General features: G+C 38.3%; 3 long non-coding RNA genes across 3 annotated transcripts in view; 2 read left to right on the forward strand and 1 right to left on the reverse strand.

Moving 5' to 3' along the window:
* LOC309503749 overlaps positions 1-1,498 on the forward strand; it is a 155,199-nt gene extending 153,701 nt beyond the window's left edge. Inside the window, exons 2-3 of the long non-coding RNA XR_014207843.1 lie at positions 339-971; positions 1,465-1,498. This is a non-coding gene — a long non-coding RNA (uncharacterized lncRNA). The remainder of the gene's footprint in view (positions 1-338; positions 972-1,464) is intronic.
* LOC309503689 overlaps positions 1-4,352 on the reverse strand; it is an 86,832-nt gene extending 82,480 nt beyond the window's left edge. The window contains exon 1 of the long non-coding RNA XR_014207820.1: positions 4,269-4,352. This is a non-coding gene — a long non-coding RNA (uncharacterized lncRNA). The remainder of the gene's footprint in view (positions 1-4,268) is intronic.
* LOC309503446 overlaps positions 1-25,984 on the forward strand; it is a 411,057-nt gene that overhangs the window by 156,818 nt on the left and 228,255 nt on the right. The window lies entirely within an intron of this gene.

A 25,984-nucleotide genomic window follows, 5' to 3' on the forward strand; every position in this document is an offset into this window, starting at 1 on the left:
AGAATCACTGAAGGAGGAAATCACAATTTTAGACACCGTTATGGAGATTAGTGTTCGATTTAGTTGGGCAGTTGACCTTCAAATGATTATCTTTAGATTTCGTTTGGCTGTTGATCTGAGTTATTACAGCCAGATGAACAAAAATAAAAGTTGATCAGGTGGTGTTGGTTATATTTGAACATAATCATAATTTGATCTGAATCACTGAACTCAATTAGAGCCTAATCTCTGACTTAAATGTATATTGGTCATTACAACATCACAGTAATTCTACAGATTAAGTTCCAGATTTTTCAATATAATTCAAATTATTTGTTAAAAGTTGTTCTGATAAATAGTGGTGGGCGATACTGCAAATTTCGGTATCGATCCGATACCAAGTAAATACAGGGCCAGTATCGCCGATATCGATTCCGATACCAATACTTTTTCATTTTAAAAGCATGCACTTGAACTTGTATGCACTTTCCTGTGCTAGAGCAGTGTGTCATGATTTATGAGGTGAATGCATCATTAATATGCTAAATACGTTTTAATGACTACTAAATATTTTGTGATTTGTGCTCTCAACTCGCCTGTAATTAGTCAGTGACTTTTACAAAACTACCCTAATTATATTACTAGCCTACTACTAGCACTAGCCTACTGTTCAAAAGATTGGGGTCTGTAAGATTTTTAATTCTCTTCTGCATTTATTTGATCAAAAATACAGTAAAAACTGTAATATTACAATTTAACATAGGTTTTCTATGTCATAGTAAACTCTAATTTTTTCATGTGATCAAAGCTGAATTTTTCAGCATCATTACTCCAGTCATGATGATAATTCATTTTAATATGCTGATTTGCTGCTCAGGAAACATTTCTTATTATTATCAATGTTGAAAACAGTTTCATATTTTTGTGGAAACCATGATACATTTTATGCAGAATTATTTGATGAACAAAGTTGAAAGAACAGCATTTATGAAGTAGATTTTTTATTTATTTTTAAACAGTGTAAAACCCTTGACTGTCACTTTTGATCAATTTAATGCATCGATCCTTGTTGAATAAAAATATTAATTTAATTAAAAAAATCTTACTGACGTCAACATTTTGAACCGTTATGTACACTTTTGGTTTGTTTATTGCGAAATAACTCCCGATTGTTTCTCTGTCATCTAAGCAAGGCTTTCCCAAACGCACTGGTCCTGTGAGCTCCATAGGTGAGCTCAGTGAAGCACCATCATCGAACGCTCTCTGTGATTGATTGGTTTCGTCTTGTATCCAGATGACTGGGAGAAAAAGTTCTATCCTACACAATTATCTGCTAACATTCGCTTATTTTTCCACTTAGAAGCTTATTTTACGCACTGAATTGCGTGCTAAATTAATTAAAAATTACTGGTAAAAAACACACACATTTGGATCGATATTTTTATGTGAGGATCGATCCTTTTCGATACCACGTCAGTATCGAAGTATCGATACTTCAGGATCGATCCGCCCACCCCTACTGATAAAGAAAAAGAAAATATTTCTTTAAGGCACACACAGACATCAAGATTCAGTGTATGAATCTCAACAATGGTGACAAAAAGAATATTCAATTAGGAAAACAAGACAATTCAGATCATAATTTATTCATACTGCAATGCATGATGGGAGCCATGGATGAGTTTTGATTGGTGGCACCCAGAATGCACTGCAACATGCTTTATTATTGTCACCATTGTTGAGAATCACAGGCTGATTCTTGGTGTCAGTGTGTCCACATAATATAATTTTTCAAAGTCCTTTGATCAGAACAACATTCAAGAAATCTTTCTGATTACATTGAAAATGATTAACATGGCATAATATTAGAATCACAGGCAGCTATAATCAACAAAGTAAACTTAACTCTCTAAATGAGTTTTGCGATTCAGGTCAAATTATGATTATGTCAAAACATAACCAACACCACCTGATCAATGTTTCTCTTTGTTCATCTGAGAGTTATAACCCAGATACAACAGCCAAACAAAATCTAAAGTTATTAGTTTAAGGGTCAAGAGCCCAACTAAAGCAAACACTGATCACCATAATGGCAACTTAAAGAAGAGATTTTCTCCTTCAGTGATTCTGCTTGTTAACATCAGGTGTTTTCAATAATGCTCAATCATCACTCAAACAATCACTTAATTATCTCATTAACTTTAACACTTTTGAGTCTGGAGCCAAATAAACTCACAGGCAGAGTTGTATAGTCCAGGGGTCAGAAAGTAGAAGTCCTGCCATATGTTTATTCCACCCATGAACTCAGTCAGCTGATTTCTATCTCCTGGCTGAAAAACTGCTAATTAGCAAATTCAGGTGATTGGAACAAAATTCTGAGCAGGACTTTTACTTTCTGAACCTGGACTTTACACCTCTGAAGAGAACAGAAAAAGAGACGAGCAGAAACACAAGAACTACAACTGACTTCAGCCACAGTCTTAGATGAAATCAACTGAAGAGAAAAGAAGACATTAAATCTGTGAAGATCTCAGCAGAGGAGGATTAAACAACTCCACAAACAGCATTACCAGCTTCACTTATTACTAACCAGACTGACTTTATTTCTGTTAGAACTCCTTATTGAGATGTTTAATTTGAAGTTACCATAACAGTGATTAGCGTTTCCATTAGTTGGGCTCTTAACTCTTATATCAACAATTATGTTTTTTGTCTTATTTGGTTGCTGTGATAGTGTGTTTGTTAAACACATTTGCAGCAGCAAAGAAAGCAAAATTTAATCAGGGCAGGTGATGTTGGTAACCTGTTGATGACTTTGTAATCATAATGCCTGAATCACTGATGTAATTTGTATAATAAAATTGTTTTGTTCAATTAATATCATAAACCCTGTGTTACTGCAGAATGAGATCAAGCAGAATTACACCTATCAGTTGAAATATTTTAACAAACATGAGAATTTTTTTTTACCTATCATGTGACACACACACTTATCAACAATCAGCGTATGTGTCTCAACAATGGTGACAATCAAAAATATTCAGATAAACTGATCAATTCTGAACATTACAATAAAGCTACTAAATGTCACTAAAAAAACAACAGCAAAAAATAAAAGCAAATATTTAGAATTAAACAAAATAATAGGACAATTCAGCTGCATAATTTATTCATGTTGCAATGCATGCTGGGAGTTTTGTACTATGCTGGTACCCAGCATGCATTGCAGCAAGGTACTTTTGATATTCACCATTGTTGAGATTAATACGCTGATTATTGATGTTTGTCATAGTAGATTAAGGTTTAGTGCTCAAGTTTATAAGATTCTTCTGATATCTATAGTAGGCTACTGCTGTATCTCATGCTTCAGTAATACAGGGTTTGTGTTTTGAAAAAAATATGGATGTGTAAACAATATATTTCTGGATCTCATTCTGCAATAACTCAGGGTTTGTAATATAAAAAAAATAATGGAACACAACTGTTAGATTTGAAAAGCGTCAGTGGAGCAGGATACTTCATGATGATTATAAAACCATCAACAGGTAATCATCATCACCTGATATAATTTCACTTTAGTTTTTTTTTGCTGCTGCAAGTGTGTTTAACAAACACACTGTCACAACTGCCAGAAAACACAGAAGATATAATCAGAGTTAAGAACCCAACTAATGGAAGCACTATTCACTGTTATGGTGACTTCAAATGAAACACATTAGAGTTAAACCTCTGTTAATTCTCAATAAAACTTCTGTAGACGTCTGACAGAAATAAAGTCAGTCTGGTTAGTAATAAGTGAAGCTGGTAATGCTGTTTGTGGAGTTGTTTAATCCTCCTCTGCTGAGATCTTCACAGATTTAATGTCTTCTTTTCTCTTCAGTTGATTTCATCTGAGGCTGTGGCTGAAGTCAGTTGTAGTTCTTGTGTTTCTGCTCGTCTCTTTTTCTGTTTTCTTCTTTCCTTCAGTGATTCTGCTTGTTAACTTATTAAGGCTGAGATGACTCCATATTTAATATACACAGATTTTGTGGCTCAGATAAGGTCCAGTTCTGGTTTATTTCTTTGCTCTTGGCTGACATGTAGTCAGAGGTGTAAAGTCCAGGTTCAGAAAGTAAAAGTCCTCCTCAGTATTTTGTTCCAATCACCTGGATTTGCTAATTCAGACAGGAGAGAGAACTAATTAGTGAAATCAGCTGACTGAGTTCATGGGTGGAATAAACTATGGCAGGACTTCTACTTTCTGACCCCTGGACTATACAACTCTGCTCACAGGAGAGTTCATTTAACACTGGAGTGTTTGCTGTGTGAGTTCATGGGTGGAATAAATATATGGCAGGACTTTTACTTTCTGACCCCTGGACTCTCCACCTCTGGTTTGTACTGACTCTTATTCTGCCTGACCAGAGTTGTATAGTCCAGGGGTCAGAAAGCAGAAGTCCTGCCACAGTTTATTCCACCCATGAACTCAATCAGCTGATTTCACTAATTAGTTCTCTCTCCTGTCTGAATTAGCAAATCCAGGTGATTGGAACAAAATACTGAGGAGGACTTTTACTTTCTGAACCTGGACTTTATACCTCTGACTACATGTCAGCCAAGAGCAAAGAAATAAACCAGAACTGGACCTTATCTGAGCCACAAAATCTGTGTATATTAAATATGGAGTCGCCTTAATAAGCCTGTTAACAAGCAGAATCACTGAAGGAAAGAAGAGAACAGAAAAAGAGACGAGCAGAAACACCGAACCTACAACTGACTTCAGCCACAGCCTCAGATGAAATCCACTGAAGAGAAAAGAAGACATTAAATCTGTGAAGATCTCAGCAGAGGAGGATTAAACAACTCCACAAACAGCATTACCAGCTTCACTTATTACTAACCAGACTGACTTTATTTCTGTCAGATGTCTACAGAAGTTTTATTGAGAATTAACAGAGGTTTAACTCTAATGTGTTTCATTTGAAGTCACCATAACAGTGATCAGTGCTTCCATTATTTGGGTTCTTAACTCTGATTATGTTTTCTGGCAGTTGTGACAGTGTGTTTGTTAAACACATTTACAGCAGCAAAGAAAGCTAAAGTGAACTGAGATCAGGTGATGATGGTTTCCTGTTGATGGTTTTATAATCATCACAAAGTATCCTGCTCCACTGATGCTTTTGTTCCATTAATTTTTTATATTACAAACCCTGAGTTATTGCAGAATGAGATCCAGAAATATATTATTTACACATCCAGATTTTTTTCAAAACACAAACCCTGTATTACTTAAGCATGAGATACAGCAGTACTATAGGTATCAGTTAGAATAATTTTCTAAACTTGAGCACTAAATGTTAATCTACTATGACAAACATCAACAATCAGCGTATTAATCTCAACAATGGTGACAATCAAAAGTACCTTGCTGCAATGCATGCTGGGTACCAGCATAGTACAAAACTCCCAGCATGCATTGCAACATGAATAAATTATGCAGCTGAATTGTCCTATTATTTTGTTTAATTCTAAATATTTGCTTTTATTTTTTGCTGTTGTTTTTTTAGTGACATTAAGTAGCTTTTTTGTAATGTTCAGAATTGATCAGTTTATCTGAATATTTTTGATTGTCACCATTGTTGAGACACATACGCTGATTGTTGATAAGTGTGTGTCACATGATAGGTAAAAAAAATTAAAAATTCTAATTTTTGTTAAAATATTTCAACTGATAGGTATAATTCTGCTTGATCTCATGCTGCAGTAACACAGGGTTTATGATATAAATATATTAATTGAATAACACAATTTTTTTATACAAATTGCATCAGTGCTTCAGGCATTACGATTTCAACACCATCAACAGGTTACCAACATCACCTGCGGATTAAATTATGCTTTCTTTGCTGCTGCAAATGTGTTTGACAAACACACTGTCACAACAGCCAAAAAAGTCAAAAAACATTATTGTTAACATAAGAGTTAAGAGCCCAACTAATGGAAACGCTAATCACTGTTATGGTAACTTCAAATTAAACATCTCAATAAGGAGTTCTAACAGAAATAAAGTCAGTCTGGTTAGTAATAAGTGAAGCTGGTAATGCTGTTTGTGGAGTTGTTTAATCCTCCTCTGCTGAGATCTTCACAGATTTAATGTCTTCTTTTCTCTTCAGTTGATTTCATCTAAGACTGTGGCTGAAGTCAGTTGTAGTTCTTGTGTTTCTGCTCGTCTCTTTTTCTGTTCTCTTCAGAGGTGTAAAGTCCAGGTTCAGAAAGTAAAAGTCCTGCTCAGAATTTTGTTCCAATCACCTGAATTTGCTAATTAGCAGTTTTTCAGCCAGGAGATAGAAATCAGCTGACTGAGTTCATGGGTGGAATAAACATATGGCAGGACTTCTACTTTCTGACCCCTGGACTATACAACTCTGTGCCTGACAGAAAGAAAAGCTTGTAGCTTACTGAAGGCGGAGCGTTTTGACCAATCAGATGAAAGGGCCGTTTCAGCACCGCCCACGTGTGCAAATGAAATATTGAACCCATAAACCGATTTGTAAACCACAAACGAAAAATGAAAAATCGAGCCAAAATCTCATTTTTCGTTTTTTAAACTAAACTAAAAAACGAATAAACGAGCTGGTTTTCATTTCTCGTTATTCCATTCCAAACAGGAAATGAAATGACCAAAAAGTACACGGACCACGACTGTTTCCCGAAACCGTATTGTCGCAAAATGGTCATTGAACCACGTTGGTTCATGACGTCACACACCGCAGTAATAACTTATTTTAATGAAACTGTTTGAGATTGAATTAACGCTAAATGTTTTGCTATAAATGACAGACATGACATTTGAGGACTATTTCTAATTTTTCTCAGTTATTTAGCTTTATTTCCAGATTCAGTCATAGGCTCGTTCTTACATATAATAGTAGAGCACGTTCAATTCACTCACTTATTTTCATTCACTCTGTCAAGGGGACTATATTAGTGAACTAGGGAATAGTGAATGAGGGTATAGGGTGTGATCGGGAAAACAGCCTCTGAGTGTCGATTTTGAGCACTGTTAATTCACAGTATATTCCTGTAGGCTATTTTTGTTTTCTACTGTATATTACTGTTTTAATGGAAAATGGTATGATACTGTCTGAATTACGCCTTTTTTTACAGCAAGGGTTAACAGTGTACACTGTTAACCCTTGCTGTAAAAAAAGCCGTAATTCAGACAGTATCATACCATTTTCCATTAAAACAGTAATATACCCTAGAAAACAAAAATAGCCTACAGGAATATACTGTAAATGAACAGTGCTCCAAATCGACACTCAGAGGCTGTTTTCCCAATCACACCCTATACCCTCATTCACTATTCCCTACATTAGTTCACTAATATAGTCCACTTGACAGAGTGAATGAAAAGAAGAGAGTGAATTGAGAAACTGATGAACACCTGATAAGCAGAATCACTGAAGGACAGAGAAAAAAGAACAGAAAAAAGAGAAACACAAGAACTACAACTGACTTCCAGTAACACTGAGTGTGAAACCAGTTTACAAACCAGTTTATGATTATTTCTTTCATACATGTACAAAAGTTATTGTTGAGAATTAACAGAGATTTAGTTAATAATAAAATTTGTTGTCACCATAATGGAGATCAGTATTTGCTTTAGTTGGTCTCTTGTCCCTTGACTTCTTACCTTTCATCTCTCTCTGACTGCTGTAACAGTGAGTTTATAAAACACATTTGATATGGCAGGAGAAAGTCAAGAGGAAGTTGATCAGGTGTTTTTGTTCTTTTGTGATGATGTCACAATCATCTTGGACTATCTGATTTTCAGATTTTTCCTGTATATATTAATTGAAATTATGGATATGTCATTTTTAGCATAAATCTGTGTATCTACAAAATGAAATCAATATTTCTATAATCAGGTCTTCTGAAAAATAACAATCATATAGTTCATTCAATTTTATTTTACTCCTAATTGGTTCAGACACACAAATATCCACAATCAGCATATGAATCTCAACAATGGTGAAAAGTTTCATGTCGCAATGCATGCTGGGATCCAGGATAATATAAAACTCCCAGCATGCACTGCTGCATGAATAATAATAAAAAAAAAAAATATTGCCACCATTGTTGAGATTAATGTGCTAAATTGTGATATCTCTGTGTTTCTAAAATATAGTGTAGCTCTGTTTTTTTTTTGGTTTATGCATGATGTGTTAAAAAAATGAGTCATAGTAATTTATTGCTGTAGTTTCACAGTGGTGCTAATGTAACACTTTTGATCGAGGATAAAACTCTGAATGAATAAGAATTAATTCCTTAGTGAATGAACAGGCAATATGATGATTTTGTCATCATAAGCATTACAACCACAATCATTCATAAACTGTGTGTGCGCACAAATGTGACTTGCAAAAACACAGCTCAAGCAGCAAAAGAAAAATGAATGTTTTAGCATCAGCATCCCAACTAAAGCAAGCACTGATCTCTATAATGGTAACTTCAAACAAACATTTTCAATAACAATTTCTGTATGACAGAAACAAAGTCATACTGGTTAATAATAAGTGTAATAATGTGTAATGGCTGGAAGTCAGTCGTAGTTATTGTGTTTCTCTATTTTCTGTTCTTGTGTTTCTCTTTTCTTCAATGATTCTGCTTATTAACAGCAGGTGTTCATCACTAATGCTCAACAATCACTTACATATTCTCTTAATTATCTCACTGCAACACTGTCTCAGTGTTACTTTTTACTCTTTGTAGTGTGGATTTCCCTGTGGGGTTGAAAGGGTTAACAGTGTAAGATAAAAAGACACACCCACAAAATGTATTTTAACAGTAATAAACTGTAAGTTATGAAACAGGTTTATACTGGCAACACTGTTGCCAGTAGTTTACTGTAAAATTTCGTTTTTTGGGTCACCATTGTGCAGAAGAGTAGAGCCTGTGCTTCAGTCCAGGAGAAGATCTACAAATATTGATGAAATGCTGCATGTTGCTTTATTTAACAGGTGGTGACTGTGTAGTTGCTGGTCCAGTGGAAATCTCTTTATTTACAAAAGTTTTGTTGTGGTTTCAAATGAAATAAGTTCACAGTAATACTTTGCTCACGTTATTAATGCATTATACATTTTAGTTTAATACATGTAAATGACAGTTGGTCAATTTAAGGTTTCTGCAAGTGAAATTAGTTAACTCGAGTTTTAGTGCATTTTACAGTAACATACTGTAGATTACAGTAAAGAACTGCACAATTAACAGTAAATTACTGGCAACAGTGTTGCCAGTATTTTACTGTAAAAAAAAAACGGTAAGGTCTAACAGTGTAGTTAAAACATTAAAACGCAGCACGCCACAGGAAAAGTGTTCAAAAACAATCGCATCCACAACAAATATTTCTATTGATTGAATTGAATATAAAAAAATGTTGTAACTTTTCAGTATGATTTAATGTTTAAGTGTTTAACTCCATAATTTGAATGGCATATTTAATCTAAATGTTTATATCAGAAGTAAAACATAGTTTAAATCATTATTTTATTTATTTAAACTGCGTCAGTTTCACTAAACGGCCCAACGCGCTCGCTGGCGCGGACATAAGAAGGAATGGATATTTGCTTCAAGTGACAGGCTTGGTGAGGGAAATTATATTTGTATTATCTTTCTGTATTATGTTTAATTTTAATTCTAAATTCTAAAAGTGACCAAAAAGACATTTAACTCCAACTCACCATCGGTGTCGCCAAACTGCTCCGTCTCCAAAATGTGCGTACGCATGGGTCAGAGTTTGCGTGTAGGTGCGCATATTTTCACGTCAAGTTTTTCTTCATAAATCCCACCTTTTGCGCAGGAACTGGCGTACGCATGTTTTCAGCCCCGTTTTGTGCGTACGCAAGCTTTATAAATGAGGCCCCTGATGCGCATAACAATATCGCGATTTAAATCGCCCAGCCCTAGTACATATGTGTCTACACTACAGGGTGTTAAAAATTAACACTGAAGCAGTGTTGAAGTTAATGAGTTAATTAAGTGATTAATTAAGTGATGATTGGCCATTAGTGGTGACACCTGATGTTAATAAGCAGAATCACTGATGGAAAGAGAAAAAACAATAACAGAAAAAAGAGAAACACAAAAACTACAACTGACTTCCAGACATTACACATTGTTGCACTTATTATTAACAGTTTGACTTTATTTCTGTCATACATCTAATTCCCCGGTGTTAAAATAACACAGCTCGTGTTCATATGGGAACCACCAGCAGGGTGTTAAAAGCAGAGGTGGAGAGTCCAGGGGTCAGAAAGTAAAAGTCCTGCCATATATTTATTCCACCCATGAACTCACACAGCAAACACTCCAGTGCTAAATGAACTCTCCTGTGAGTTTATTTGGCTCCAGACTCAAGAGTGTTAAAGTTAATGAGCTAATGTGGAGTCATCTCAGCCTTAATAAGTTAACAAGCAGAATCACTGAAGGAAAGAAGAGAACAGAAAAAGAGACGAGCAGAAACACAAGAACTACAACTGACTTCAGACACAGCCTCAGATGAAATCAACTGAAGAGAAAAGAAGACATTAAATCTGTGAAGATCTCAGCAGAGGAGGATTAAACAACTCCACAAACAGCATTACCAGCTTCACTTATTACTAACCAGACTGACTTTATTTCTGTCAGACATCTACAGAAGTTTCATTGAGAATTAACAGAGGTTTAACTCTGTGTTTCATTTGAAGTCACCATAACAGTGATTAGTGCTTCCATTAGTTGGGTTCTTAACTCTGATTATATCTTTTGTATATTTTGGCTGCTGTGACAGTGTGTTTGTTAAACACATTTGTAGCAGCAAAGAAAGCTAAAGTGAAATGAGATCAGGTGATGATGGTTATCTGTTGATGGTTTTATAATCATCATTAAGTTTTCTGCTCCATTGATGCTTTTCAAATCTAACAATTATTGTTCCATTAATTTTGCACATTACAAACTCTGAGTTACTGCAGTATGAGATGCACTAGTACTATAAGAATCAGTTAGAAGCATTTTATTATAAACTTTAGCACTAAATGTCAATCTACTATGACAAACATCAATAATCAGCGTATTAATCTCAACAATGGTGACAATCAAAAGTACCTTGCTGCAATGCATGCTGGGTACCAGCATAGTACAAAACCCCCAGCATGCATTGCAACATGAATAAATTATGCAGCTGAACTGTCCTATTATTTTGTTTAATTTTAAATATTTGCTTTTATTTTTTGCTGTTGTTTTTTTAGTGACATTTAGTAGCTTTTTTGTAATGTTCAGAGTTGATCAGTTTATCTGAATATTTTTGATTGTCACCATTGGTGAGACACATACGCTGATTGTTGATAAGTGTGTGTGTCACGCTTTAGGTAAATTTTTTGTTCTCATATTTTATAAAATATTTCAACTGATAGGTATAATACTGCTTGATCTCATGCACAGGGTTTATGATATTAATATATTTATTGAACAAAACAATTTTATTTTACAAATCATATCAATGATACAGGCAATAACATTATGATTACAAAGCCATCAACAGGTGACCAACATCACCTGCCCTGACTAAATTTAGCTTTTTTTGCTGCTGCAATTGTGTTTGATAGACACACTGTCAAAGCAGTCAAAATAGACAATAAACTTAATAAGAGTTAAGAGCCCAACTAATGGAAACGCTAATCACTGTTATGGTAACTTCAAATTAAACATCTCAATAAGGAGTTCTGACAGAAATAAAGTCAGTCTGGTTAGTAATAAGTGAAGCTGGTAATGCTGTTTGTGGAGTTGTTTAATCCTCCTCTGCTGAGATCTTCACAGATTTAATGTCTTCTTTTCTCTTCAGTTGATTTCATCTAAGGCTGTGGCTGAAGTCAGTTGTAGTTCTTGTGTTTCTACTCGTCTCTTTTTCTGTTCTTTTCAGAGGTGTAAAGTCCAGGTTCAGAAAGTAAAAGTCCTGCTCAGAATTTTGTTCCAATCACCTGGATTTGCTAATTAGCAGTTTTTCAGCCAGGAGATAGAAATCAGCTGACTGAGGTCATGGGTGGAATAAACATATGGCAGGACTTCTACTTTCTGACCCCTGGACTATACAACTCTGGATTTCCCTGTGGGGTTGAAAGGGTTAACAGTGTAAGATAAAAAGACACACCCACAAAATGTATTTTAACAGTAATAAACTGTAAGTTATAAAAAAAGGTATATACTGGCAACACTGTTGCCAGTAGTTTACTGTAAAATTTTGGTTTTTGGGTCACCATTGTGCTGAAGAGTAGAGCCTGTGCTTCAGTCCAGGAGAAGATCTAGAGACATTGATGATATGCTGCATGTTGCTTTATTTAAAAGGCGGTGACTGTGTAGTTGCTGGTCCAGTGGAAGTCTCTTTATTTACAAAACTTTTGTTGTGGTTTCAAATGAAATAAGTTCACAGTAATACTTTGCTCACGTTATTAATGCATTATAAATTTTAGTTTAATACATTTAAATGACAGTTGGTCAATTTAAGGTTTCTGCAAGTGAAATTAGTTAACTCGAGTTTTAGTGCATGTTACAGTAACATACTGTAGATTACAGTAAAGAACTGTACAATTAACAGTAAATTACTGGCAACAGTGTTGCCAGTATTTTACTGTAAAAAACCCCGGTAAGGTCTACAGAGATAATTGCTTATCATGATAATACCAGATTGTCTGAGAAAATAGTTTCGTGCAAATAATGCCCAAGGCCTATCTGTTTCCATTAAAAATATAAATCAATTAAAAATACAATTCGGCAAGTGGAAAAGATTGAGAAAAACTTTCTCTGAAATGTATTTTACACTATTTGATTTATGTAGGCTATTCAAAAACAAGGCAAGGATAACTACTTGATTTGTATTAATGTAAAGTATACCGTTTTGTACCGTTTATATCATTTGCATATGATTATTCATCAACGTGATAACGTTCAGTGTTGGGGTAGTTACTCAAAAAAAGTAATTAGTTACTAGTTACTAGTTACTTCTGTAAATTGTAATGAGATTACTTTACTAGTTACTGCATTTGAAAAGTAACTTCACTACTTATTACTTTACTTTCCCATTTCTTAATTTACCCTGTAGATATGGACAAACATCATAGTCCTATCATCACTTAGCCTGTCCGCATAGTGTTTATAAATGTAGCCTAAACAAAATGGCATGTAAAACCATATGAAAGAACAATATCCATGTCTGCACAAAGAAATATGCCTCACTGTAAAATCCACAAACAACTGGATAAAGGACAAATGACCACGGTGGTAGACACATAATCAGGGCTGGACTGGGACAAAAAAAAAATCGGCCCTGGCATTTTGGCCATAATAATAATAGCACACTAATAGACATATATTGTAAAACAAATGCACTGAAAAATAAAGGAAACTTTCACAATTAGTTTTGTACTAATTTCTATACTTGAAAGAGATATAAGCACATGATCTTTTATTTTGACGGAAACTGCATCGAGCTTTTATTTTGGCGGAAAACATGGTTTACAAACGCGTCTCATTAAATTTATAGTAAATTACAGTAATCGTCAAATATGCAGATGTGGAAACAATGCGTTACTGGGTAATGGGTTCCTACACTCATGACAAAGCCTATAAGTGTTTTGAAAGTAACTGTTAGTTCTGCTTACCGCAGGCTCTACACTTTCTCATCTCTGTCCTTATCCTCCTCACTATCTTCATCATCAGCCACGGGAGCTGATGAAGGTCCTGCAGCTGCAGAAAACATTTTGACACATTTTACAGCGTCTGCTTGAAGGGCCTGTGTCTATTTTTCACGCTATTTCTCTGCACATTCCTTGCGACAAAAAACAGAAAAAGAAAAAAAGTATGAGATGTCGGCCCAAAAGGCACGTCAGCCCACTGGGAATCTCCCGGTAGTCCCGATGGCCAGTGCTTGCTGCCTGGGCATAAAGTGCATTTCACGCGAATATTTTTGTCCTTTCGAGCAATAAACTGAAAGTAATGTGAATATCGCCACTGGCCGAAACCCCCCTGTCTCCGTCTCCATTTCCCGCTCCCCTTCGCACCAGCAGCTACGTCACTCAAATCGATCTCTATGACAACGGTGCAAGCACACACACACACACACACACACACAGGCATGCACGCACCACTTAAACAGATCAGAGCTTTACACGCAGGCAAGCACGGCTTGAGTAACGCAGGAAAGCGCGTTCCTATAGTTTAGTAAAGTAATGTAGTTACCGATATTTTTTAGTGTAATGCGTTACTTTATTTCGTTACCCAAAAAAGTAATATCGTTACTGTAATCCGTTACTTTGTAACTCGTTACCCCCAACACTGATAACGTTTAAGTTATCACGTGGATGAATAATCATATGCAAATGATATGTAGATGAGGATCTGCATAGTAAAACTAGGCGTTGTAAGCTCCATATATGGTTATTTCGGGTGGAGACGCATGTACGCACAATCTTCCGCTGACTGGGATTTATAAAGTGAATTCTGCGCAGGTACTGGCGTACGCACGGTTTTATAAGTCTGAATATTTTTTTGCGTACGCCATTTTTGGCTTTTGTGCGTACGTACACTTTTAGTAAGGTTCCTACGCACAGTTTTATAAATGAGGCCCCTGGTCAGTAAAGCCGGTTCCTTGGTTAGTAGTAAATCGCCTTCACCTGCTTTCAGATGGAGCGGTATTGAGATAGTTTGGTTTAACTTGTTAGCAGCAATTTAGTGATTCTTCAGCCTATGATTATCAGTACTTTACTTATAATTCAAAATATTTAATAAACATTGTTCTGATCAAAAGACATTCAGATAAACTCATTTAAAACACAGACATCAATAATCAGCCTGTGAATCTCAACAATGGTGACAATAATAAAGCATGTTGCAGTGGCTGCCACCAATCACAACTCATTAATGGCTCCCATCATGCATTGCGGTATGAATAAATTATGATCTGAATTGTCTATGTAATTTACTTTTCCTAATTGAATATTCTGCTCGTCACCATTGTTGAGATGCATAGACTGAATCTTGACATCTGTGTGTGCCTAAAATAATGATTTTTTTTTTTTAAAACAACTTTTAAGAAATCCTTTATATTATATTAAATATTCTGGGAATTTATGCAGATTCACTAACCAACAACATAAATTGAAGTCAGAAAGAAGGATTTTAATGAGTTCAGTGATCAAGTTCAAATGATGATTGTCATAACATAATCAACACCATCAGATCACTTTTTTCTTTGTTCAACTGGTGATTATAATTCAGAAACAGACAAACAAAATCTAAAGTTAATAATATATGGGTCAAGAGCCCAACTAAAGCAACCATTGATCGTCATAACGGTAACTTACAATTTGTGATTTTCTCCTTTCTAGCCAGACCTAACATCTTGATGTAGGTCTGGCTTGTCAGGCTAGCTGTGTGGAGGATCATGAAACAGAAACTTGGTGACATACAGTTCCACTGCCTCACGTGCCACACAAGTTTCCTCGTGATTTAAGGGGAAAAGGAAGCCAAAAATCTACCCACTTGTTCCTTTAATTATGTGCAGTTCTAGTTTTAAAGGTCTTTTGGTCTCTGAAAAAAGGACAAGATGCATGTTTGTGCCTGAATTGCTGTTTCATCAGAAACAATGATGTTCAGAGATTGTGGGTGGAACATTATACTGAATTATGTGGTTGGAAATGTCTGTAAATAACGTATCTACACAGCAAAAACTCCACTCTTAAATAATATCTACTGGGAGTTTATATGGCTCCACGCTCAAGAGTGTTAAAGTTAATGAGATAATTAAGTGATTAATTGAGTGATGATTGAGCATTATTGAAGACACCTGATGTTAATAAGCAGAATCACTGAAGGAGAAAATCAAAAATGTAAGTCACCATTATGGTGTTTGCTTTAGTTTGGCTACTATAGCTGAGTTATAACAATCAGATAAACAAAGAGAATAGGAGATCTGGGTCCTGTTTCAGAAATGAGGTTAAGTGAAAATTCTGAGTATGTTAACCCTGAAATGAGGGAAGCTCTGGGTGTTCCGTTTCAGAAAGGAAGGTATGTCAAACACGTTTCTGAAAGAGAGGTAACTTATACTCAGAGTTAGTTACCATGGTAACTTACTCTGTGAACCTAACCAGTGGCCGTTCTTCGTACGTCGCTAACTCACTTAGCTGGATTTGATTGTTGGCGATTTGGCATGATCTTGGATTGTTTGTTTCTTCGACGCTCATCCTGGACTTGCTGTCATAGCAACAGGTGCGCAGTCTTAAACTTGCTTGCGAGCAGGCTTATTTCATGTTAACAGGATTAAGCACCCTACACACCGGGATGAATATCGGCGCACGTTATTCGCCAGCGTTTTTCAACGCATTTTTTGTGTTCACACCCAAGCGATTTTCGCTGATGATGAGTATGCAAATTCATTCCCTGACATTAGATGGCGCTTAATGTAAAACAGAAATACCTGTTTTTGTAGTCTTCATAAACATTAGTTAGCGACGTAGGCCTGGGGCCCGTTCTTCGTACGTTGCTTATTACATCTGAGATCAAATGACACATCCAAGATGATATCATCGTGCGAATCATGATCTGGCTAACTCGGTTCTTCGAACACACTTGCCGGATATGATTAGTATCGCTGGATTGAGTTATCTGAGAAAATTGCGCGTTCATGCGCTGGTTAAAAGGGGATATGTATCGATAGTAGAAACATTGATCAGCAACGCTGCTATTGGCTGCTCAACGTGGCCAAAGAGCGCGCACAGTTTTTCTCCTCAGCAGAGCAAACACTAATAGTCGAAGTTTATTCGGAATTTTAATGTTTAATCAAAACGCCAGGGAACACCTCAAAGTGTGCAAAAGCCAGGAGAGAGGGCTGGCAAAAAGTAGCAGACAATTTAAATCCATTAGAAGTGGCCATGTTAGATGTTTTTATCACTTATTAGCCTATATTTTTGTATTTTAATAATTGCATAATTACTTTGTTCATTGTAATGTCAGTCACCACACTAGAACATGGGAACAAATAAAAGTGAAGTACAAAAATATTCTACATAATGGTAATTTTTAGTTATATTATTGTCTCTTCTATAAAAGTCACTGTTAAATAAATGGTTGTCTGTTTATAAAAGCAACCAAGAAAAAGGCTGAGAAAAAAAGAAAAGAAAAGATCTTAGTAGCCTACACTGTAAAATAATATTTGCTGCATTAATTTAAGGCCTTATAGTCATTTCAACTGTTAAATCTTGAGTAATGATGAATTGCTTTGACTTGTGAAAGTGAAAACTGATAAAACTGAAAACTGTTAATGTAAAAAAAATTTGCCATGAGTTATTGATCACATTTTTCCCGAGTGTAGTTCATTGTAATGACATTGTGTTTTCCTCTTTTGTGCACTTTTACATAATACACCAACACTTGTATCTGTTCACAAGAAAGTGGTGGCTGAAATATGTGCAGTAAGTGGACATTTTCTAACTTTCCAAAGGAAAGAAAGTAAGACTTTGTAATGTCCATTTGTTTCCATTGCACTGGACAGTGAATAAAGCCTCTCAGATAACTGTCATATGGAGGAGCTAGCCTACCTGCAAGTGCATAAATAACTTTACTTAATTTATACTTGTATGCTTTATGGCTGCAATATAAGTTGCAGGATTCCACATCTACAGAAAGGCCTACAGAAGAGTCTGCACAGACAGAGGACACATAGGCCAGGTGGGCAGTGTATAGCCAACTTCTCCTTTTTATTTGTTGCATGTGTCTAATATCTCTTGTTGCAGGCACTTTTCTTTACAAAGAACAATTGAAATAAAACTCAAGGAACTAAGCATATTTGTCTTTTATTAAACATTTAATGAAAAGTGTTTTTTTTTTTTTTTTTTTTTGGCAATGTTGTGTAATATGGCACATGCAACAATGTCACAGGCCCTGTCAGGTGTGCAACCCTCAGACTTTTCAGACACTGAAATCTTCCCTTTAGTTAGCCAAAGTTCTTTTCATTGTGTGTCCTTGTCCTGGCTAGAGCTGCATTGTAACTGGTTTGGGTCAGGGAATGGGGTCATAAAACACCTGTCTGCAGGAACATGTCATAATCACCTATGAAAAAAATGCAGTTCTGTTAGGATCAGCATAAGTGTATGTAATACAGTGAGCTTGATATTTAATTGTGGAACTTTCCTTACCACTTTCAAATAATGTGCATAAATGTGAATCTCTGAAAATTCCTAAGTCATGCACAGATCCTGGCCATTTTGCTTTCACATTTGTGATATGGAAGATTTTAGTCAACTGCCTTTTTTATTTTATTTGATATAATATTATTAATCTGGAATATTAAAAATCCCAATAGTAACTGGGCTGCACATTTACATTGTGAACCCCCTTTCTGTTCACATAATCGCCTTCATTGAGGCTTTGATGGCAGTCTATGGTACTGTGACCGAGCGTTCAAACAGGGTTCGCCTAACACTTAGAAATAAGAAAACAATAAACGATAGCAGTGTGAACTCTTCACTCTTCTCCACTTTATTATCCAACACCTCAGATCACCAACCCTAAAAACCCGCGACACTCCAGTACCCAGTGCGCATGACACATGCCTATCTACGGCAAGCCCCGAAGGGAAAAATACATTGCATACACGCATATACAACGAGCGCCAGTACATCCAGAATTAGTGCATCATAACAGAATTCAACAAAGTCTGTTACATACGTCCCCCCCTCACAAAATAAACGTCCCTGTTTATGTTTCAGAATAATAACATCAACCGTCATAAACAACAAACAGCTGTGAACACAATGAAACACAAAACAGAGTACATAGCACATCACTGTTACTGCAACAAGCCTATTAACAGAACACACTTTTTCTCTGTTACTACAGGCTCTACAATAGAACAAATTCAAACTTGCACTCTCCCATACATATAGATACACAGTTACTTTAATACAAAACAAAATCCTTCAAATGGCCCGGAGGCCTATGAACTCTCCCAGTCCTACTCAGGTTTTGCTCAGACCCCTTAACTGAACATGGTGAGTCAGACAAAGCACTCAGATCTTTCTGGGGAGAAACACACTCCTCTCCACCAGAAACTCCTGACTCTATGGAAAGAGACTCAGGCTGTGAGTCCGAAACATTGGACAATGTCTGGTTCTGTGACACAAGAGAAACAGGCAATGTGTAAGGCCGCACCCTATTGTAATGCACGACCTGCGACCTCTCACTAGAGTCAAAAGGATCTACAATCCGGTAAGTCAGTCCCTGTTCCCCACATGAATCCATGACTTGCACTATTCTATACGACCCCTTCCAATGGGGTGCCAGTTTCATGTGGCTCTCCACCGGATTGTGGAGCCACACCATGGCACCTACACCATAGGGCTGGTGACGCAATCCAACATCATGGTACAGTTTTTGGCGGTCGTGAGCTGCCTCACTGTGCATCCGTGCACTGCTAAATGCAGAGTTCAGTTCTATCAGCAATTTGGAAACAAACTCAGCATGTGATGCTGACATCTGAGGAACAAGAGCACGGGTGGGTAACAGTACATCAGCAGGGACCCGTGCTTCCCGACCATGGGTCAAGAAGTAAGGTGTGAAACGAGTGCTGGAGTGAGTCGTTGTGTTGTAAGCAAAAGCCACATGTTTCACATAATTGTCCCATTCCCCACCATAGGTCAAAAGAGTCTTAGCCAGTTGATCAATCAGGGTCCGATTAAATCGTTCAACCATACCATCCGACTGCGGACGGTAGGGAGTGGTGCGTGTCTTTTTAATGCTCAGCAGATGGCAGAGATTCTGAACCACCTCCGCCTCAAACTGACGACCCTGGTCCGAATGCAAAGTCTCTGGAACGCCATGAATCAGAACATAGTCCTCAAACAGACAACGTGCTACTGTCTGTGCTGACTGATTAAGCAAAGCATACAGGTTGACAAATTTGGTGAAATAGTCCTCAACAACCAGCACATACCGGTTTCCTTTTGAAGTTACAGGCAGCTCTAAGATGTCCATAGCCACTCTTTCAAATGGCCGTACAGACTGGGACCCCCCCCATTGGTGCACAGAGGGCTGGAACCGGACCGCGCCGTGTCTGACACGCCTTGCACTGCTCACACCATGCTTTGATGTCCCTGTACATAGAAGGCCAGTAACAAAATTGTCTCGCCCGTTCCCACACACGCTCCGAAGAGAAATGGGCAGAAGCTGGGGCCCCATGCAGCTGCAAAAGAACATCCGATACTAGAGCAGAGGGTACAACCATTTGGACTACAGGGGCACTTGTGAGGGGACAGAAAACTGAGCGGCATAACAGTCCATCAATTATAGAAAGACGGTTGAATTCAGTCCAAAGCTTCGGTAAGCACTGAGAAGCTTCTTGAAGTTTTCTCCTGGATGGTCTTTGGGATTGCATCACCCAGCTCAACACAGTCTTAATATCAGGGTCAGCATGCTGCATTGCCCTAATGTCTGATAAGCTGTGTGACAAAACATTCATGGACGACATGCAGTCTGAATTGTCATGTGAGTTGACAGCAGTCGCATCTCCTGCCGAATCAGTGACTTCAGAGGAACATGGAATGTCATCTGTTTGATTAGAACTCACCACATTCACTTCCAGTACCTCTTTAACACTGGCCTCTGCCTCGTTAGGGCCAGGTGTCTCAGGGCGGCGAGAAAGCGCGTCCGCATTCTTATGGTTTTTCCCATCTTTGTGTACAATGACCCAATTCAATGGATCAAGCTCCAGAATCCACCTCCCTCTTCTTCCTGTTGGATCATCATCAATGGACATACGCCGAAGTGCCAAGAGTGGTCGATGGTCAGTGATAATGGTAAAGGAGGCAAGTCCAATGTAATGCTTGAATTCCCTTACTGCCCACACAATAGCCCACAGCTCACGATCAAAGGTGGACCAACGCCTTTGTGTGGAATTCAATGCCCGGCTGGCGTATGCGACCACGTGCTCAAGTCCATCTCTGTCCTGGGCAAGAACTGCACCGACGGCCAGGTTGGATGCATCAGTGTAGATTTTAAAAGGCATACTGAAGTCAGGCAATACCACTACAGGATCAGATGACAACACACTTTTCAAAAGGTTAAATGATTTGTGGCACTCAGCGTTCCACACAAAGGGCACATTTTTCCCGACGAGATGGTTTAGTGGAGCAGCAAGTTTAGAAAAATCCTTGACAAATCGTCTGTAATAGGAACACAGGCCCACAAAGGCTCTCACCTCAGAAGGAGAACGGGGAATTGGCCAGTTCAAAACTTTCTCTGTGTTCTTTGGATCAGGTTGAAGACTGGTTCGAGAAACGACATGGCCAAGAAAGACCACGTGATCTCTGGCAAGTTGACATTTGACTGGATTTAGTCTCAAACCAGCAGACTGGATTCTTGAAAACACCTCTCTCATGCTAGACAGGTGTTCTTCAAATGTTTTGTTATAAATCAAAATGTCATCGAGATATACCATGCAGATGTGCCACGGGAGCCCTCTGAGGACAAGCTCCATTAAGCGTTGAAATGTGGCGGGGGCGTTGGATAGGCCCATCGGCATGGACCGCCACTGATAGAGGCCCTGTCCCGTTGTAAAGGCCGTCTTTTCTCGGTCCTCCTCAGCAACTTCCACCTGCCAGTAACCGTTCGAAAAATCTAGCGTGCTGAACCACACTGCACCTGATAACGCATCCAATGTGTCATCAACACGGGGTAGAGGATGAGAGTCTTTAATAGTCACACTGTTTAATCGCCTGTAGTCTACACAAAAACGCCATGTGCCACACTTATTTTTCACCAAAACAACTGGTGACGCCCAGGGACTACAGCTCTCCTCAATGACTCCATCCTCTAACAGGCCAGCCACTTGTTTCTCTATCTCAGCACGTTTTTCAGGGGAAGCACGATATGCACGCTGTTTAATAGGAGTCTGCACACCACTTCTGATGTGATGTTTTACCAGTGTACATCTACTGGAATTCTGTTTGGAGGAGCTGAAGATGTCATTGTATTCCAACAGCAATGCTGAAAGCGCAGTTCTCTCAGATTCAGAAATAGGCGACTCATCCAACGACACAGGAGGCGTGACCCTGGAAAAGGTCGCTGCAGCTACGTCAACTGGAGCATGAAACAACTGAACATCTGAGTCATCAACTGTGTAAAACTCACCCAGGTGCATACCTTGTTTCAATGAAATGTCCTGTCCAGTAGGATTCAAAACCCGAGCTTTTGTCAGTCCGTTGTGAACCATGGCAACTGTGTGAGCAACCACGAGACCGGAAGACTCCGCCACATTGGGTTTCAGATAGCCAACAAAGTCACTCGCCAAATGGGCTGCGTTGGGTGTACACACTTTAACTGCCACCACTGACTCACTGAGGGGTAGCAAGTTCATAGCGGTGGCCAGTGACACGTTGCAGCACAGTGGAACAAAATCTTTGCTGGTAAGGAAAGGAACTGAGATGTCCCACAGTTGTAGCTTAGCACGGCTGAGGTCCAGTAAAGCATGGTTCTTCAACAAAAAGTCCCAGCCCAGCAACACAGTCTGTGTGGTTTCTCTTAGCACATGAAATACATGCTGCCATGACTCAGTTCTAGGGCTGGGCGATTTAAATCGCGATATTGTTATGCGCATCTCGTCAGTAAAGCCGGTTCCTTGATTAGTAGTAAATCACCATCACCTGCTTTCAGATGAAGCGGCATTTAGGGCTGAGGCGATAATTAAGTGATTAATTTAGTGATGATTGAGCATTATTGAAGACACCTGATGATAACAAGCAGAATCACTGAAGAAGAAAATCACAAATTGTAAGTTACCATTAAGGTGATGGGTGTTTGCTTTAGTTGGGCTATAGACCATTATATGTTTACTTTAATATTTACTGTTGTTTGTCTGCTGTAATTGATTTATAACAGTCAAATGAACAAAGTAAAATATTATCTTATAGTGTTGGTTATGTTTTGACATAATCATGCTGTGATCTGAAAAAGGAAACTTATTGAGATTGTTTGGTTTAACTTGTTAGCAGCAGTTTAGTGATTATTCAGCCTATGATTATCAGTACTTTACTTATAATTCAAAATATTTAATAAACATTGTTCTGATCAAAACACATTCAGATATATTCATTTAAAACAAAGGCATCAATAATCAGCCTGTGAAGCTCAACAATGGTGACAATAATAAAGCATGTTGCAGTGGCTGCCACCAATCACAACTCATTAATGGCTCCCATCATGCATTGCGGTATGAATAAATTATGATCTGAATTGTCTATGTCATTTACTTTTCCTAATTGAATATTCTGCTCCTCACCATTGTTGAGATACATTGACTGAATCTTGACATCTGTGTGTGCCTAAAATAATGATTTTCTTTTTTTTTTAACAACTTTTAAGAAATCCTTTATATTATATCAAAAATTCTGGGCATTTATGCAGATTCACTAACCAACAACATAAATCGAAGTCAGAAAGAAGGTTTTTAATGAGTTCAGTGATCAAGTTCAAATGATGATTGTCATAACATAACCAACACCATCAGATCACTTTTTTTCTTTGTTCAACTGGTGATTATAATTCAGAAACAACAGACAAACAAAATCTAAAGTTAATAATATATGGGTCAAGAGTCCAACTAAAGCAACCATTGATCGTCATAACGGTAACTTACAATTTGTGATTTTCTCCTTCAGTGATTCTGCTTGTTAACATCAGATGTCTTCAATAATGTTCAATCATCACTAAATGAATCACTTAATTATCTCATTAACTTCAACACTCTTGAGTGTGGACTCATACACTCCCAGGAGTGTTAATTTAACACTGGAGTTTTTGCTGTGTACAAAGAGCCGTAGTTAACTGACAAGCTGAGCCATATCGCATTAATTATCGCTGGCGATACATCCGCGATATTAATGCGATATGGCTCAGCTTGTCCTTTAACTACGGCTCTTTGTAGTAAATGCCGCTCCATCTGAAAGCAGGTGATGGCGATTTACTACTAATCAAGGAACCGGCTTTACTGACGAGATGCGCATAACAATATCGCGATTTAAATCGCCCAGCCCTACGTCAGTTCCCAGCTGAAATGTTACTGTGATGGTGCCGAGTGTATCTAGCATTTGTCCATTCACAGCACGGGCTGACACATAGTCCTTTTTCAATGGCCGATTGCGAAGTGTTGGAATTGACATACGGAAATCGGCACTCATGAGAGATACACTGGAACCAGAGTCCACTAAGATCTGAACCTCCACACCTTCAATTATTCCTCTCACATACGACACCAGCTCCTGGCCAGCATCCACAATCACATTGATGTTTTCTGAAATTGAGTCACCATCATCAACATTGTCCATTACAGGGCCCACTGGCAGCATAGCTGGTGTTTGGGCCGCAACATCAGCTAAAGTCCAGTTCCCGGCCCATTGCGGCGCTCCACTCCGCCAGGAGACATGAAACGCACTCCCCGCTTTCTCAAGTCATCCTCAATGCTGTTCCATCTGCGAGGACCAGGGCTAGGGCTGCGTCTTGCAGGAGACTGAGCAGAGTATGAGTCTTTATAACCACGAACATCCATACCTGATGTACGCTCATCAAAGTGTTGGAATGATTTCCTCTCAGGTGAACGGCCCCTCCGCGCACTGTTGCTCCCTGTTCATGGCATTTAGCTCTGAGCACAGGATCCAAATCAGCCAAGAAACGACGAAACTTTTCTTCTCTTTGGGCCTTGTCGCCATATTCAGGAAAAGCCTCGTCCACTAACCTGCTTATCTCCGCCGCATACACCTCCAAACTTTCCCGTGGAGCACGAGGGCGGACTGATAAACTGGCTCTGAAGAGATCCATAAACTGCCTCTGCCCGAAAGCCTCCTTTAGTCTTTCCTTTACAGCTGTATAGTCAGCCTGAACAGTTTTAGGAAGGCTGTCCCACAGAAGAAATGCCGCGTTGCTTAAACGTGTCGGCAGAATCCTCACCAGCTCATAATTAACCGACGCAGGACCATCTCCCTCTGTGAGCGCCCTGACGGCGACCTCGAACTGCTGCGCCCAGCACAGAAAGCTCTGTTTCTCGTCACCAGAGAACGGCGGCGGTAGCTCGATTTCCACGTGCCTGTTGATCTTGTCGCGGTCCCATCTCGAATAGAAATCCTCATCGTCTTTACACCACATGATGGCCGCGTTAACTCTTTTCACTGTAAACTAACTAGTTAAACACCCGCCGTAACACTGGATCACATAAACGCAAATAAATCAAAACAACACCGCTGCCACCAATGTGACCGAGCGTTCAAACAGGGTTCGCCTAACACTTAGAAATAAGAAAACAATAAACGATAGCAGTGTGAACTCTTCACTCTTCTCCACTTTATTATCCAACACCATATACAACGAGCGCCAGTACATCCAGAATTAGTGCATCATAACAGAATTCAACAAAGTCTGTTACAGTACCAATCACGTTAGTGAAGCCTGAGTGACACATACTGTAATCGGCATGGTCATGATTGCATTATCTTCATAAAAAATTATGAAAGCCTAAAAAAAAAAAAAAAAAACTGCTTTAAAAAAAACTGCTTTACACCATTGGGTCTTAAGTGGCTTGGAAATGCCACAAAAAAACCTAAAACTGTTTTTTAAACCTAAAAGCGCCAGGTAAACTCCGATTGACACGACAGACAGTACTTTCCATCAAGTTCTCCGCATCTCCAATAGTGTAAAGGAAAGAGCCACTCGCAAATAATCTTAGGGCAATGCAAACAGTTTGTGCTGTAGTTAAAGCCCGACTCCGACAAGTCGAAAAAAAATGTGCGTTTCCAACAATTTAATGATGTAAACGACAATCTCACGAGTCACGAGAAAAAAATATACATCTCAGAAAGTGCACTATCGCGCTGCGCTGGACTTCCCGTATCAGCTCCGCTTATGAGCCGCAGTCTAATCCTGTTTACATGAAATAAGCCTGCTCGCGAGCAGG

This window comes from Leuciscus leuciscus (genome assembly GCF_965113295.1).
Source record: "Leuciscus leuciscus genome assembly, chromosome: 1".
Classification (NCBI taxonomy): Eukaryota; Metazoa; Chordata; class Actinopteri; order Cypriniformes; family Leuciscidae; genus Leuciscus; species Leuciscus leuciscus.